At 34.9% G+C, this 15663-nt stretch overlaps 1 protein-coding gene across 2 annotated transcripts in view; it reads left to right on the forward strand.

The window, feature by feature from the left end:
- Positions 1–15663, forward strand: part of LOC118187679 (cGMP-specific 3',5'-cyclic phosphodiesterase-like) — an 883923-nt gene that overhangs the window by 194745 nt on the left and 673515 nt on the right. The gene's annotated exons all lie outside the window — the stretch shown is intronic.

The following is a 15663-nucleotide window of genomic DNA, read 5'->3' on the forward strand; positions in this document are numbered from 1 at the left end:
TAATTTTATTAAAAGCCTAGAATTAAATTCATAAATATTTATGATTTTACCCCAAGATATGGGCAGCGAACATGAAACGCTTTTGCTATATTCGGAAGTAAGGTGATTATCCATTTTGAACTTTGATCAGAAATTCAAATTTTACTCTGTGATTCAAAATTTGAATCGCAAAAATGTTTATTTGATGAATTATGGTAAGAGAGTTTAGCGTATTTAGCTGATATACTTGGAAAGTTAAATGAATTAAATTTAAGATTACAAGAACAAAATGCTAATTTTTTTACTACTAGAAATAAAATAAATGCAATGATAAAAAAAATCGAGCTAATAATCAAAGAATTGGATAATAATATTTTAAGCATTTTGCCACTTTTATAAAGTTTTCTAACCGAAAATAAATTGAAAATAAAAGAAGAATTGGCATCCGACATTAAAAATCTCTGTTTTCTATTAGCAAATAATTTCAACATGTATTTTCCCGATTATTATGAAAAAGAAATTTGGATTAGAAATCCATTTTTTTTTTCAAATTTACCTGAAATTTTCTCTCGTGAAGAAAAAAAGCAATTGATATAAAATTTCTATAATTTCGAACTCTAACGGAATGTTTCACAGAATATTTGGCTGAACCGAAGAAAGGGATTTCAAATAAAGCTATTAAGTTTTTATTGCCTTTTTGTACAACGTATTTGTGAGAATAAAGATTTTCTTCGATATTATATTTGAAAAATGAATATAGAACACAATTAAAAGTGGATCCTAATTTACGGTTAAAACTAAGTTAAATAAGACCAGACATAAAGAAACTGATCTCGCTTAAACAGGCCCAAATTTCGCACTTAATTTTAGAATTAAAGTATTATAATTGAAATTTTGGTAACCAAAATGGCAACCAATTTTTAATTTAATATTCTTTGATCTGTGCATAATTAATATAAATAGCCAATGGGTTGTGCAAACGGCAAAATATATTTCTTTTTTAATAGTTTGCATTGAGAAATTGTAAAATAATCATTCTAAAATATAATGGTGGTACTAACGTTTTTCAGTTTTTGTTTAGATGGTGCGTTAGTTGAGAACAGCATAAATAGAACAGCATAAAAGGTTGAAAACAGCATAAATAGAGGCTTTTACTAAATATAACTATACGGATCTTGGGAACATATAAAAAGATAGATTTCTTTATTTTTATATAATTGAATTTTTAACATAAAATTGCCGAAGCATGAATATATACGTCATTTGAAATATTTTTTTAATTCGAAGTAAATTTCTACGGGCCAGCGGTTGCTAAAGTAAAGGCTGCATAAGTACTTTTGTGGACATGATGGACTGTGGACTTCATAATAATAAAAATTCATAATGTAAATACTCCGAGGTTTCGACCAGGCAACAGTTCTCAACCAAAATTCGTGTATACTAATAACACTTTGCACAGAGACTGCCAAATCTTAGGACTAAGTGTAAGCACGATTGTAAATTATTTAATTGTTATTAGACAAAATATCTATTGAGAAAATGGCAACAGCTAATTTCTGGATGTCGTTCTATTTATAATTTTAAAAAAGATATTCAGATGATGTACACTTGAAATGTTTAATGGTACGATGCAGTAAGTACGCTTGTTATGTTATGTGCGTTTACGAATACGTTACGTGTAAGTTATTAAGATTTATCTTTAAATAAATGTTTGTTTGTCTTTTACAACCATTTTATGAGTGATTAATTTAACTAGAAAAAGGAAGTTAACATAAATCAGAAGCGGGATTATTCTGAAACCTAAGTCTAAAGTTACAAGAATTTGCTATACGTAAATAAATTGAGAAGAATTTGAATTTCAAGGTATGTGCATTAATTGATGTAACATATTTATTATAGAATTTAATTTTGTTATTTTTTTATCATTTTGGAAAGAGAGTTTATTTTTTTTTTTTTTTTTTTTTCATTTCTTTAAATTTTGAAATATATTTAGAACGTCAAACAAACTTATAAAATATCAATAACTGTGTTCTACTAAGTTGTCTAATTGGAAGTTAATAATAATAGCATATATATATATAATTTGCATTTTAATGAGTACGAAAATGTCTATTTTCGGTAAGGCAAAGAAATGAGATTTAAGAATATTAGCTGAAGAATTGGGAGAAGATGTAAATGAGAGTCATAAAATGAGCGATTTGAAAAAGATAATTTTGGCTAGCAAAGAGTACGATGAAGAATGCGCCAAAGAATGGTTAAACATTATAATAAATGAAAGAAAACAAAAAGAAGAAATTGAAGAACGAAAGCGTCAAGATGAAGAACGTAGGCGAAAAGAAGAAATTGAAGAACGAAAACGTCAAGATGAAGAACGTAGGCGAAAAGAAGAATATGAGGAACGAAAACGAAAGTATGAAATGGAATTTGAACTGTATAAACTAGATATTGAAGCAGAAAGTAGATCTACAAATTCTGGCACCAATGAAAATTCTAGTTGTACGCACATGAATCCAAAGTTAGAGCTTCATCGTTTGATGCAAAAATTTAAACCTGACGAGAATGATATCAGTTTATATTTAATCATGTTTGAACGTTTGGCTAAACAAGTTGAAATACCAGAAAATACATGGGTTACTCATTTGTTTGGCTTATTGCCGTATGATATTGCTCAGTTAATCGCCAGAGAAACCGATGAGATTGCAAATGATTATAAAGAAGTTAAAAGGATCTTATTAAAACGGTACAAGATGACACCTGAAAAATTTCGCCAAAAATTTTTTACGCACAATAAGAGTGTAGGAAACACATGGAAGAATTTTGCGTATGAGTTAAGAAATTTTTTTAATGAATGGATAAGCGGAATTAAAGTAGATACTTTTGAGAAACTTAGCGTTCTTATTGTAGCGGATCAGATAAAACGTAAAGTGTCTCCAGAAGTAAAAGATCATTTTATTGACATCTGGTCTGAGTTGATTTCACCAATTGATTTAGTTGAAAAACTAGATGATTATGATACCTTGAAGTCAACTTTCAATAATAAACAACCGCGTAAAGAAGGGTCTTACGACAAACGAAACTCCTTTAAAGATGGTCCAGTTGCTACAATCAACGATAAGAAAAAACTCTACGGTATCACACATAATGAAAAAGGTGAACCAAAATGCTTCAGCTGTAATAATTTTGGACACATATCAAGGGACTGTCCGCTGCCTAAACCAGTAGTAACATGTCGAAAACAAGTAAAACAGGTCGTAAAGCTAAAAATTGTGTTACTAAAGCTGAAAATAATCATTCAAATGATAAAAATTATTCTGTTGAGCAAGATGGCGAAAATTTAGAAGAGAGCAATTCATATTTGAAGAAAGCAAAACTGAATAATTCTGAAGAAGTACAGGCTTTAATTGATACGGGGAGTTCTTGTTGTCTTTTAAGGACTTCAGTTGCTCAGAAACTTAAAGTGAAACCAGAACCTGCTATGAATGAATTGTACGGTTTTGGAAATCAAAGGGTGCCTGCAGTGACCTCTATAGGAATGATTAAAGCCGATATTGAAGTTGATAATGTAAAAGGCCAAGGCATAAATATATACCTTGTACCTGATAATGCACACCCAGTTGATCTAATCATCGGACGGACATGGCTTGATCTCCCTCACATCGCTTATGTCAGAATAGAAAAACGTTTTCACTTCGGGTATAGAGAAGATGAAATATTTAGTAACCTCCAAATTGATGAAAAAATAAATCGAGTCTGCCTTAAAGCTCTTGAGGAAAATGAATTAGAGAAAAATACGATCAGTCTTGTCAGTTCTCAAACAGATTCTGTAGATAATGGATTAATTATGATAGAAAATCCTTCCGAAGGTATAGGCTGTTTATTAGAAATTAAAAATGGCGAAACTTGTATACCAGTGATAAACGTTGGCGATAAAAGTGTTAGACTCCAAAATGATCAATGCGTTGGGAGAGCAGAAGAAGTTGAACTATGTTTAAATACTGAAATTTCTGAATTGAGCTCGAACTTAGCAAAAACGGAAAATATTAACAACATAAAAGTTCCTATAAGTTTAAGCCAAGTTAAAATTGGCTCGGATCTCGACGTTGATCACCAACAAGAGTTATTGTGTCTTCTAAATGAATACAGAGATTGCTTTACATTAAATATTTCAGAACTAGGGTGCACTGATCTCATAAAAATGGACCCTAAAGAAGATATATTCGTTCATCAAACTACAGTAAAGAAAAACAATACAAAAAGTGTTGTTCGAAGTGTAAGAGATGGTGAATTAGGTGCATTTGAAGTTGTTCGAGAGAAGGGGAGTATAGTTGCAAATCTGATTGGACTGAATCGCACTTCAGTGAAAAATAGTCCTTATGCTGCAAATAGAAATCGATACTGTGGCCAACTGTTCTCTAAACACCACTTCATGCCAAGGCAAAGACAGAATGACGAAAGTGATGTTAGTTAGAGCCAAGAGAATGTTAGTCAGAGCCAAGAGATAAGCAGCAACTACAACCTCAAAGGCCCGTACGAAGGCAATTACGTCATCCTTACTTCAGGCAATATTGTAGTTCTGGAATCCTAGACGATTTTATCAAAAGTGCTTTAAAAGCAAAACCCACTATCATAGGAATGACACTGAATACAGTCAAAGTAAAATGGAAGGAGAAGCAACTAGTAAAGATACTGTTGCGTGCGTATGGGTTCGTTATGAAATGAATGCACAAGTCCGATGAAAAATGAACAAAAATTTATTATTATCACAACAAAAATGCTTAAATTTTCTCAAATTATCATGCAGTATTACAATATCTCACAGTAGTTATCTTTTAACTACTCAAATGTCCAATAGAACGTAATTCAAAACAGCTAAAGAACGCTAATCCGCGAATTCGCTACAATCAACAAGAGCCGTTTTCTAAACAACAACAAACTAAGCAACTCCTCCAAACTGAGATGTTTTCCTCCTTTTATAAGATTTTAAAATCACGCGCTAGAATTTTCCAGCACTTTCTCGAAATCAAAAAGAGATATTTATTTATTTAACGCACGCGCTCTTGTATTTTTAATTTTTTCCGGCTTAGCTTTCTTTTAATATTCGTCACGCGCTGCACTGCGCGAGAAATAAAACCATTTAATTTATAACTGAACTAACATTAGCTTTTTAAATAGCAAATTCGTAACACTGCCCTCTTCCCAAGGACTGCACGTCCCAGGCAGTACAATCCCTGGACAGGAAGCTAAACTTACAACTGTGGCATAAATGCAACTGAGGCATAAACATTACATTACAATATCAAACAATATAAACAATAAATGCAATAACTAACTTAAACAAATCAAATGCTATCAAATACTAAATACAAATCAAATCAAATACACATTTAAAAACAAAAAGGACCATGGTCTGATACTATTTACAATTATTTACATTATGTACTATGGCCATAGTAATGAGCTAACCTGTCGTAAGAGTTCGAAGACTCACGGATCCGAACCATGACGTCATTTAGCCTGTTTAGGATTGTGTGCGAACCATCCCAAGGTGACTGTAAATCAGGCCTGACTCCTTTTCGTCGAATCGGGTTCCACAACCACACCCTGTCTCCTTCGTTGGATCTATGTCCAGCAGCTCTCGTGTTGTATCTGGTCTTCACTTTCTCCGTCGCCAAGTTCACTCGCTTTCGTGCGGAACGGTGCATCACTTCAAAACGGGCCTTGACATCTTGGATGTGTTCCTCAGGCGATGAAGGCGCATCCGTACGGCGATGAAACAGGCGGTCACAAGGCAGACGAAGGTCTCGACCGAAGAGCATCTGAGATGGAGAATAGCTAGTAGTCTGGTGTTTCTTTTCGACCCTAGCATGATTTCGGCTGTTTCTCGAGCTGGTTCTTTCGGACAAAGCGTCGGCATTTCCAGGTGAGGATCCCTTCTTAGGATGGATAGTCATGTCTTCAGATCCTGAAAGCAGTTTGTTGTTTTTCAAGTCTAAGGAAAAATTGTATTTCCTTAAAAAGTCCAATCCGAGTATGCATGGATCTGTAATATCCGCCACATATACCGTGTGATGGTAGGCGGCACTTCCAACCGTGATGTTTACGTTTAACTTCCCAGTTATGTCGATCTTGTCACCAGACGCAGTCTGAAGGGTAACACAGGATGGCGTCCAAATAAGTTTATCTTTAAACTGTTCAGCTAAATCTTTCCTAATGATGGTAACATTAGCTCCTGTGTCAATGATCATTCTGCAAGGAACTCCATCGATATTCCCATTGATGGACAGTCCGTTATTGTTGCCACTCACTGTATAAATTTTAAGAGCTTTAAAACAAGGTGTTTCACTATCTGGCAACCTCCGTTCCTCGATATGGTCACTAATTTGTTTACTGCGTTGTTGCTGGGAAATGGTCTTATTTTCCGTACCTCGGCGTGTTCTGCAGTTTCTTCGTATGTGGCCTTCAACTCCGCAGTTCCAGCACTTTAGAATTAGTTTCTTTTCACTTCTGTTCCGTCTCAAGCCACTGACTTGTCTGGTAAAATCATCTGCTTTATATTCCGTACCCTGGGGAGTTCTGCAATTCCGTCTTAGGTGACCTTCACTACCACATCTCCAACACCTTAGAGCCACTTTCTTCTCGCTCCTACTCCGTATCAAATCTTCGACTTGTCTGGCTAAATCATCTAAACGAGCCATCAGTTGATCCACTGGCTCATGGACTCGCACAGCTCTAACTGGGTAGCGATCTCTACTAGTTGCTTGCTGGGCTGCCTCGAACTTCATGGCGTACAACAGAGCGCTTTTTATGTCCTTTACATCTGCCATTCGAAGAGCTTTCTGTATTTCAGTATCTCGGATGCCGTCGATAAAGTATTGTAAGGACAGGATTTCCCTTGTTTCTGTCGGGCATTCCGAAAAGGCGATATGGGACAGCCTTTCAACATCCTCGGCGAGCTCCTGAAGTGTTTCGGTAGGCTTCTGTTGACGAGAATTTAATTGGAGCCTGCTGTAGTCTTTTAAACATTTCTCGCCGAAGCGCAGCTCCAAAGCGCCGGATAGAGCTTCGAAATCTAGCCTTTGATTTTCGGGAAGCGTCTGCAAGATATCCGCTGCGTCTGCTCTCAGAGAAGCGGCGAGATGACAGGCCTTAGCTTGGGAATCCCATCCATTCGCATCCGCAACGATAGAAAATTGTGTCCTATACACCTGCCAGGAGGTCTTCCCATCATATGTAGATAGTTTCAGAACGGAACGAGCAGGCATCGATAAAAATTTGAAACCTTCCGGATTGCTACCTGCCGTCGCTACGAATTTCTTTAAATCATCAACTTCTTTGGTGACCGCAGAAACTCTATCATTAATTTGTTGTTCCACGGCAGAAACTCTCTCTTCTATTTCTTCTTTTACCGAAGAAACTTTTTCTTCAAAGTTTCCAACTTTATTCTCAACTGCGTCAATTCTGCCTTCCATAACCTCGAATTTGTTTTCTATTACGCTGGTAATTTCTCTTTTCATCTCTTCTTGTCTTGCTTCAATCTTTTCCTGTCCTGCTTCAATCTTTTCCTGATTACATTTCATCTCTGCTTTCATTTCTTCTTTAAACGAGGCAAACGCTGATATCAGCTGTCTTAATTGCTCTTCCATCGCTCTTGTGATTGGCATTCAAATCCCACTTCTGACACCAAAAACTGTTGCGTGCGTACGGGTTCGTTATGAAATGAATGCACAAGTCCGATGAAAAATGAACAAAAATTTATTATTATCACAACAAAAATGCTTAAATTTTCTCAAATTATCATGCAGTATTACAATATCTCACAGTAGTTATCTTTTAACTACTCAAATGTCCAATAGAACATAATTCAAAACAGCTAAAGAACGCTAATCCGCGAATTCGCTACAATCAACAAGAGCCGTTTTCTAAACAACAACAAACTAAGCAACTCCTCCAAACTGAGATGTTTTCCTCCTTTTATAAGATTTTAAAATCACGCGCTAGAATTTTCCAGCACTTTCTCGAAATCAAAAAGAGATATTTATTTATTTAACGCACGCGCTCTTGTATTTTTAATTTTTTCCGGCTTAGCTTTCTTTTAATATTCGTCACGCGCTGCACTGCGCGAGAAATAAAACCATTTAATTTATAACTGAACAAACATTAGCTTTTTAAATAGCAAATTCGTAACACTACTAAAGCAAATGACGAAGAACAGCAGCCACGCGGTCAAGGCTGTAGATCTTGTCCAATTTACAGGTCAAAAATGGGTTGTCGAAAGCCCTACCAAGCTGATTCACGTGCTAAAAACAGATATTCGGAGGCCATCATTTTCAGAAATACAGAAGATGATGATAATGACGAGGTTGACGACGAACTTAAAAGGCTCAAGCGAATAATGCGCAAACCATTGCGCTATAGAGACTTTGTGTAGGACTTATTCTATAAGTTTTAAAATTATATTTCATTTTATTTTTTTCTTATCTACTTATTATATTTTTGTTGTTGTTTATTTGTTGCTTTAATGTATGACAAGATTTGGTTCAATTGAGGACAATTGAAAAGTAAGGATGGTCGAATGTAAGCACGATTGTAAATTATTTAATTGTTATTAGACAAAATATCTATTGAGAAAATAGCAACAGCTAATTTCTGGATGTCGTTCTATTTATAATTTTAAAAAAGATATTCAGATGATGTACACTTGAAATGTTTAATGGTACGATGCAGTAAGTACGCTTGTTATGTTATGTGCGTTTACGAATACGTTCCGTGTAAGTTATTAAGATTTATCTTTAAATAAATGTTTGTTTGTCTTTTACAACCATTTTATGAGTGATTAATTTAACTACAAAAAGGAAGTTAACATAAGGATAAAAAAATCAGAAAATGTGTGTTGATATTTATCATCAAAACGATTTTCTAGATGAGCCGGTTTTTAAATGCTTATTCAGATCATTTGCCATTCAGGATGCATTCAGCTAGTAATAATAAATGACCTGTCTATGCAAACTGTTTCCCACATTGCTTCTATCATAAAATTTCCAGTTATACGTTTTATCGCTGAACTATTGAAAGCTCAATCTCATCTTTTTAAGCAAGCATGCATAAGATTTTCGATATGAATTAAAAACTCGTAAAAACGATAATTTTCCCGAGTGGCAATAGTCTCGCAAGATGGAAAAGAAAATCTGCTTTATTTCGAAAGTTGTTGCCACTGCTCGCTTTCAAATCCTAGAGTTTGTAAATAAAAAATTTATTAGTTTTACGATGAAATAAAAATAGCATTGCCAAACATTAAATACATTATTCTCGATTCCGAAAATCCATGGGAGACCATTTCGACTATTTCCATCTTTGTACGACTTTAAATCAGCCGAAATATTAATTAAAAACTCTGAAAGCGCTAATTTTCGCACTCATTTGTTCGAGTGGCTACAGTCTGGCGCGTTGGAGATAAAAATGCTTTATTCCGAAAACTGTTGCTACTGCTCGCTTTCAAATCGTAGAATTTCTTAATCAAAAGAGAGAATTAGCTTATTTTCTATCGAAATGTTTTATGTGCGTTCCAAATCGCATCAAACTAAAAAATGTATGACTATGACTCGTTTTTTGCATCGTTGTTAGAGAAGGATTACAGCGGTTTCGTTCTCTCTGTTGTTAGATTCATTGCTCTCAATGTAACTTAACTGGCATCGGGGTATTTCCACTAGTTTTCAATAAAAATAAGACAACTAAATCTTTTTCAAAAGCACAACTTTTGAATTTGCATACGATTGTGTGTTTTAATAACGTCGTTGTTGGTTTTAAACATTTATCGTAATGAACAACGATTTTTAGTACTAACTGAACTTTCGCTGAACTCTCCTCCTCATTAATTTTTCGCCTTTTTAACGGCAGCTATTTATTCGTTGTAGTTTTCACTCTCTGCTTTAGTATTTTGACCTTTTTTGAACAATATCTCTGCTATTATTCATTGCGTCGTCATCGTGCACTTCACATAACTGACGATGAATATCTGCATATGTGTCTTGCTGTTAGGAACCAGATGATTGACAGTATTTCAACAACTTGGCGAGCGCTAGAGTTTTTAAATGTTTTAACGTTTTTGATATCTTACTACGAAGCATGCAGACTGATGCTGCGAATGCAAGTACCGTTGGATTTTGCCCAAAAAATGCGGGGGCTTATGCATGCGCTCATTTTAACGAACACTTGAAATTTCAAGCGGTATTCACAAACGAGCTTTACTTGAGATGTGACCTACGTCTGTGCGAAGTCTCTAGTATAAAAATTTATGCCTAGAATCTTAGCACCTCTGTTTTGCACCTGTACCTCTTCGGTGGATAAATGTAATACATGAATGAAAACTATTTTATGAACTTTAATGCTTACTTATTTTTGAATAATAAGGTTTAGTTATGAGAAAAATTGTTTCATGACTGCATTCCAAAACTGTTATTGTGATTTCATTTTCTAAGAGAGAATTTCTCAATCTGTGCTCGACCGCTGAAGCTCCAAAAAAAAAGTTAAACAAAAATTGTCGCTCCAAAAAAGTTAACAAAAATTGATGAAATTAAAGAACAAAACATAAAGAATAAGAAATTCAGACAGAAAAACAAATCGAGGAAAGAAAAGTGGAATTAAAAAAAAAAAAAAAAAACTAGTAAATACATCTCAAAGGAAATTTGCCAAGCTAAATTTCACGCTCCTTACAGCTGATGCCTCATATGGCTAAAGTTAGGTTAAGTTATCGAAGTATTCAAAAACATAAAGCTTCCCTTAGGGGACTAAAGAAGAATGCCTTCAGAGCAATTTTAAGTGAAGCCAGCTCGTATTCACGCGTCTGCTTAAGGAGGCGCGATGTAATTGCATTATTTGTACATAATCATATGCAAACGCCGGAATTCCTGGTCGTAGATTTCGTATCATGATACTGAATAGGATTTTTGTGATCCTTTTATTTTCATCAATATCACTTCTTATGGATAGCTAAAGAGGTATATATATTATAGTTGTTATAGTTTTAAAAATCATAGTTTGAAATTGAGTATAACTTTAGAATTTCCGATACGGAATTTCTCACGCTGGACATAAAAATGTTTTTTCTGTGCAACGTTGCCATGGCTCGCTTTGAAATCCTTGAGTTTGTTAATCAACATTTCGTTAAAGTTTTACAAAATATGAAATCGATAATACAACAAATTCCAAATTTCAAATTTGGGCTTCCATATGCCCATATTCGCAGTACGATTACGTCATTCAAAATTGGATGGCTCTCGGTACCGTTGTTTTATCACAATGCGAGAAATATACATCCATTTATGCATATTTTCATTATTTAATTTCTTAAAATATAATGCAGGACTCTAACATTCGGTGGCAACAGTTTTAAAAGTGAAACGGACATTTATGTTGAACCAACGCAAAATCGCAAAACTGAAACAACAGTCCTTCAGAGACAAAGCCTCTTTGGTCTACATATATATATAAAAAACCCTTTTAGTTTTGTTTTGTTTTCGGATCTGAATTTATATTTTGTTTCTATTTATTTCATCTTTTTCAGTTACGATCGCTCGTTTCCCTGCATACAGGATAATCAAATCGTAAATCAAAATCGTAATCGTAAAAATCTAAATCAAAATCGTAAAAACAACCTTGTATTTAGGCGTAGGTATAATGAAACACTCAATCGATTTCGAGAGCAGCTAAAGGTCCCTCCTCATCAGGAGAAAGAAATACCTAGAAAGAAGAAAATAAAGGAGAAGGAGTCTCAGAAACACGTGGTCCTTATCAGCATTGCACGTGGTTATAACTGGATTTTTTAATCAGATTTGCACTGGCCGCCTACTTTTACTGAGCCAGGCTATCTGATCAAGCATAAAGGACAAGAAAAATTAGCGAAGTTAAACTAGGGAGCGAGGGTCAAATGCACCTTCACGCTCAAAATCTGAACATCACTGAACGGATTTTTATACCCTGTGGTAGTACCAAACGCGAGGAAGTAACGCCATCTATCGGCAAAAATAATTGAATTAAGATAGTAGAATTTTAAAGGCATTAGGAAGGACTGGATTGGACTTCAAATCATTAACTAAACGTGCTAAATCTTTGTTAATGTGAAAAGCCTCAAGAAAATCCAATTCACCTATGGAAGAAGCCTTTTGGATAATTTTTGCAGACCCAAAGTCAAAATTATGGTTAAATGTTCAACTATGATACGCTATTGAAGAGTTGTTAATTTCGCCTTTTCTGACATAAGATTCATGTTCCTTGATACGAAACTTCAACGATCTTTTTGTTTGTCCAATATATATTAAACCACACTGGGCTTTATCAATAATCACGGGAGAAAATCCACGGTCAATAGCAACTGCTCTCGAATAATTAATAAGTTCATTGGTAATCAAAGATTCAGAGGAACAAACTTTAAGCGCGGGGAATACATAATAGTAAAAAGAAGCCATTTTTTGCTTAACAGGGTGGCATGACTTGGCATGGGGTGGTAAACAAACTGCAAAGGGTTTACGGTACACAGTGGTGCTAAAATCAGTTTCATTGCGGATTATAAGAATATCAAGGAAGGGGAGGGAATTGTTGGATTCAATTTCAAGAGTGAATTGGATGGATGGATCAATTGAATTCATAATAGATAGAATCTCGGATAAATCCTCTTTATAACCGTCAAAAAGTGCGAAAGTGTCGTCAACATACCGAATCCAAAGACGGAAAGATAGTTTATCAAATAATTTCATCACAAAATAGTGGATATAAATGTCAGCAAGTACGGACTGAGAGGATTACTCATAGCCAATCCTTCAACTTGACGAAAATATGCATTTTGGAAAACAAAGTGGGTTTGACTTAGAGAAACTTTAGTAAGCGAAACCAACTCATTAATTTCAGTATGTGTGAAGTGAAATTCCCGAAGCCTAGTTTCAAGACAATTTAGTGCTCCTTCGAACGGAACATTAGTAAACAGTGATATGACATCAAATGAAATCATAATGGAACGAAGTGGAGAAATATTTTTAAGTTTATCAATGACTTCAACAGAATATTTTACAGTGTGAATATTGTTAGAAAGTAGAGGAGAAAATGTGGAAACTAAATATTTGGCCAAAGGATATGAAGCAGTACCTATGTTAGAAACAATTGGTGAAAAAGGAATACCGGTTTTGTGGATTTTTGGAAGAGCATAAAGCCTAGCGCAATTAGTAATAGGTGGAATAAGTGATTTCTTCAACTGAGTTGGCAGAATGTGGGAAGATTTAATAGCACTTTTAACTTTCGTGAGGTCCGAAGTTGAAGGATCTTTAGAGATCGAGCAGTATGGGCCTTTATTTATCAGTTTAGAGACTCCAGTAATATATGTGTGTTTGTCCATAACAACGATCTGTCCGCCCTTATCAGCTTTAGAGATAATGATATTATTATCAGAATGAATTTCACGTAAGATCTCATTTTCCTTTTTGCTAAGATTCGAACCCAAAGATTTGTTGTTAAAATTAACGTTATGAGTAATTAGGCGGCGGATTGTATCCTTCTGCGTTTCCGAAATTTTGGAGAATTTAAAGGCTTTCTCTATAGGGGCGATGATTTGAGGAATTGAAGGTTTAGATGTTATGGACAAACACACATATATTACTGGAGTCTCTAAACTGATAAATGAAGGCCCATACTGCTCGATCCCTAAAAATCCTTCAACTTCGGACCTCACGAAAGTTAAAAGTGCTATTAAATCTTCCCACATTCTGCCAACTCAGTTGAAGAAATCACTTATTCCACCTATTACTAATTGCGGTAGGCTTTATGCTCTTGCAAAAGTCCACAAAACCGGTATTCCTTTTCGACCAATTGTTTCTAACATAGGTACTGCTTCATATCCTTTGGCCAAATATTTAGTTTCCACATTTTCTCCTCTACTTTCTAACAATATTCACACTGTAAAATATTCTGTTGAAGTCATTGATAAACTTAAAAATATTTCTCCACTTCGTTCCATTATGATTTCATTTGATGTCATATCACTGTTTACTAATGTTCCGTTCGAAGGAGCACTAAATTGTCTTGAAACTAGGCTTCGGGAATTTCACTTCACACATACTGAAATTAATGAGTTGGTTTCGCTTACTAAAGTTTCTCTAAGTCAAACCCACTTTGTTTTCCAAAATGCATATTTTCGTCAAGTTGAAGGATTGGCTATGAGTAATCCTCTCAGTCCGGTACTTGCTGACATTTATATCCACTATTTTGAGATGAAATTATTTGATAAACTATCTTTCCGTCTTTGGATTTGGTATGTTGACGACACTTTCGCACTTTTTGACGGTTATAAAGAGGATTTATCCGAGATTCTATCTATTATGAATTCAATTGATCCATCCATCCAATTCACTCTTGAAATTGAATCCAACAATTCCCTCCCCTTCCTTGATATTCTTATAATCCGCAATGAAACTGATTTTAACACCACTGTGTACCGTAAACCCTTTGCAGTTTGTTTACCACCCCATGCCAAGTCATGCCACCCTTTTTAAGCAAAAAATGGCTTATTTTTACTATTATGTATTCCGCGCGCTTAAAGTTTGTTCCTCTGAATCTTTGCTTACCAATGAGCTTAATTATTTGAGAGCAGTTGCGAATGACCGTGGATTTTCTCCCGTGATTATTGATAAAGTCTTAAAAAAAAAAAAAAAAAATTCAGATTTCCATCAAAGAAGACATTCCACTGTTAGAAATAATATTTATTACCTTGTCGTGCTTCCATTTTATGCTTCTGTTAGCTATAAAATTGCACGGATTCTCCAGAGATTCAATTTTCAATTCGATTTCTCCTCTATTAATAAAATTCACCCTTCGATTCTAAAAGGTTGCGTTTCTGTCTTGAATTCTTGGGGAATTTATAGTATATCGTGTCAGTGTGGTTTAAGATATATTGGCCAAACAAGAAGAGCGTTGAAGTTTCGTATCAAGGAACTGAATATTATGTCAGAAAAGGCGAAATTAACAACTCTTCAATAGCGTATCATAGTTGGACATTTAACCATAATTTTGACTTTGGGTCTGCAAAAATTATCCAAAAGGCTTCTTCCATAGGTGAATTGGATTTTCTTGAGGCTTTTTACATTCACAAAGATTTAGCAGGTTTAGTTAATGATTTGAAGTCCAATTCAGTCCTTCCTAATGCCTTAAAATTCTATAATCTTAATTCAATTATATTTGCCGATAGATGGCGTTACCTCCTCGCGTTTGGTACTACCAGAGGGTATAAAAATCCGTTCAGTGGTTGCTTTCCATTATTTGAAGTTCTGATTTTGAGCGTGAAGGTGCATTTGCCCTCGCTCCCTAGTTTAACTTCGCTAATTTTTCTTGTCCTTTATGCTTGATCAGATAGCCTGGCTCAGTAAAAGTAGGCGGCCAGTGCAAATCTGATTAAAAAATCCAGTTATAACCACGTGCAGTGCTGATAAGGACCACGTGCTTCTGAGACTCCTTCTCCTTTATTTCTTCTTTCTAGGTATTTCTTTCTCCTGATGAGGAGGGACCTTTAGCTGCCCTCAAAATCGATTGAGTGTTTCATTATACCTACGCCTAAATACAAGGTTGTTTTTACGATTTCGATTGCCACATTAGCGTGTTTCTCTTCTAGTTTATTGAACTAAATGTTGCCTTTTCAGCCGTACTTCT

The sequence above is a fragment of the Stegodyphus dumicola genome, chromosome 5 (assembly GCF_044657685.1).
Source record: "Stegodyphus dumicola isolate Sdum_Otavi_A_Nest chromosome 5, ASM4465768v1".
NCBI lineage: Eukaryota > Metazoa > Arthropoda > Arachnida > Araneae > Eresidae > Stegodyphus > Stegodyphus dumicola.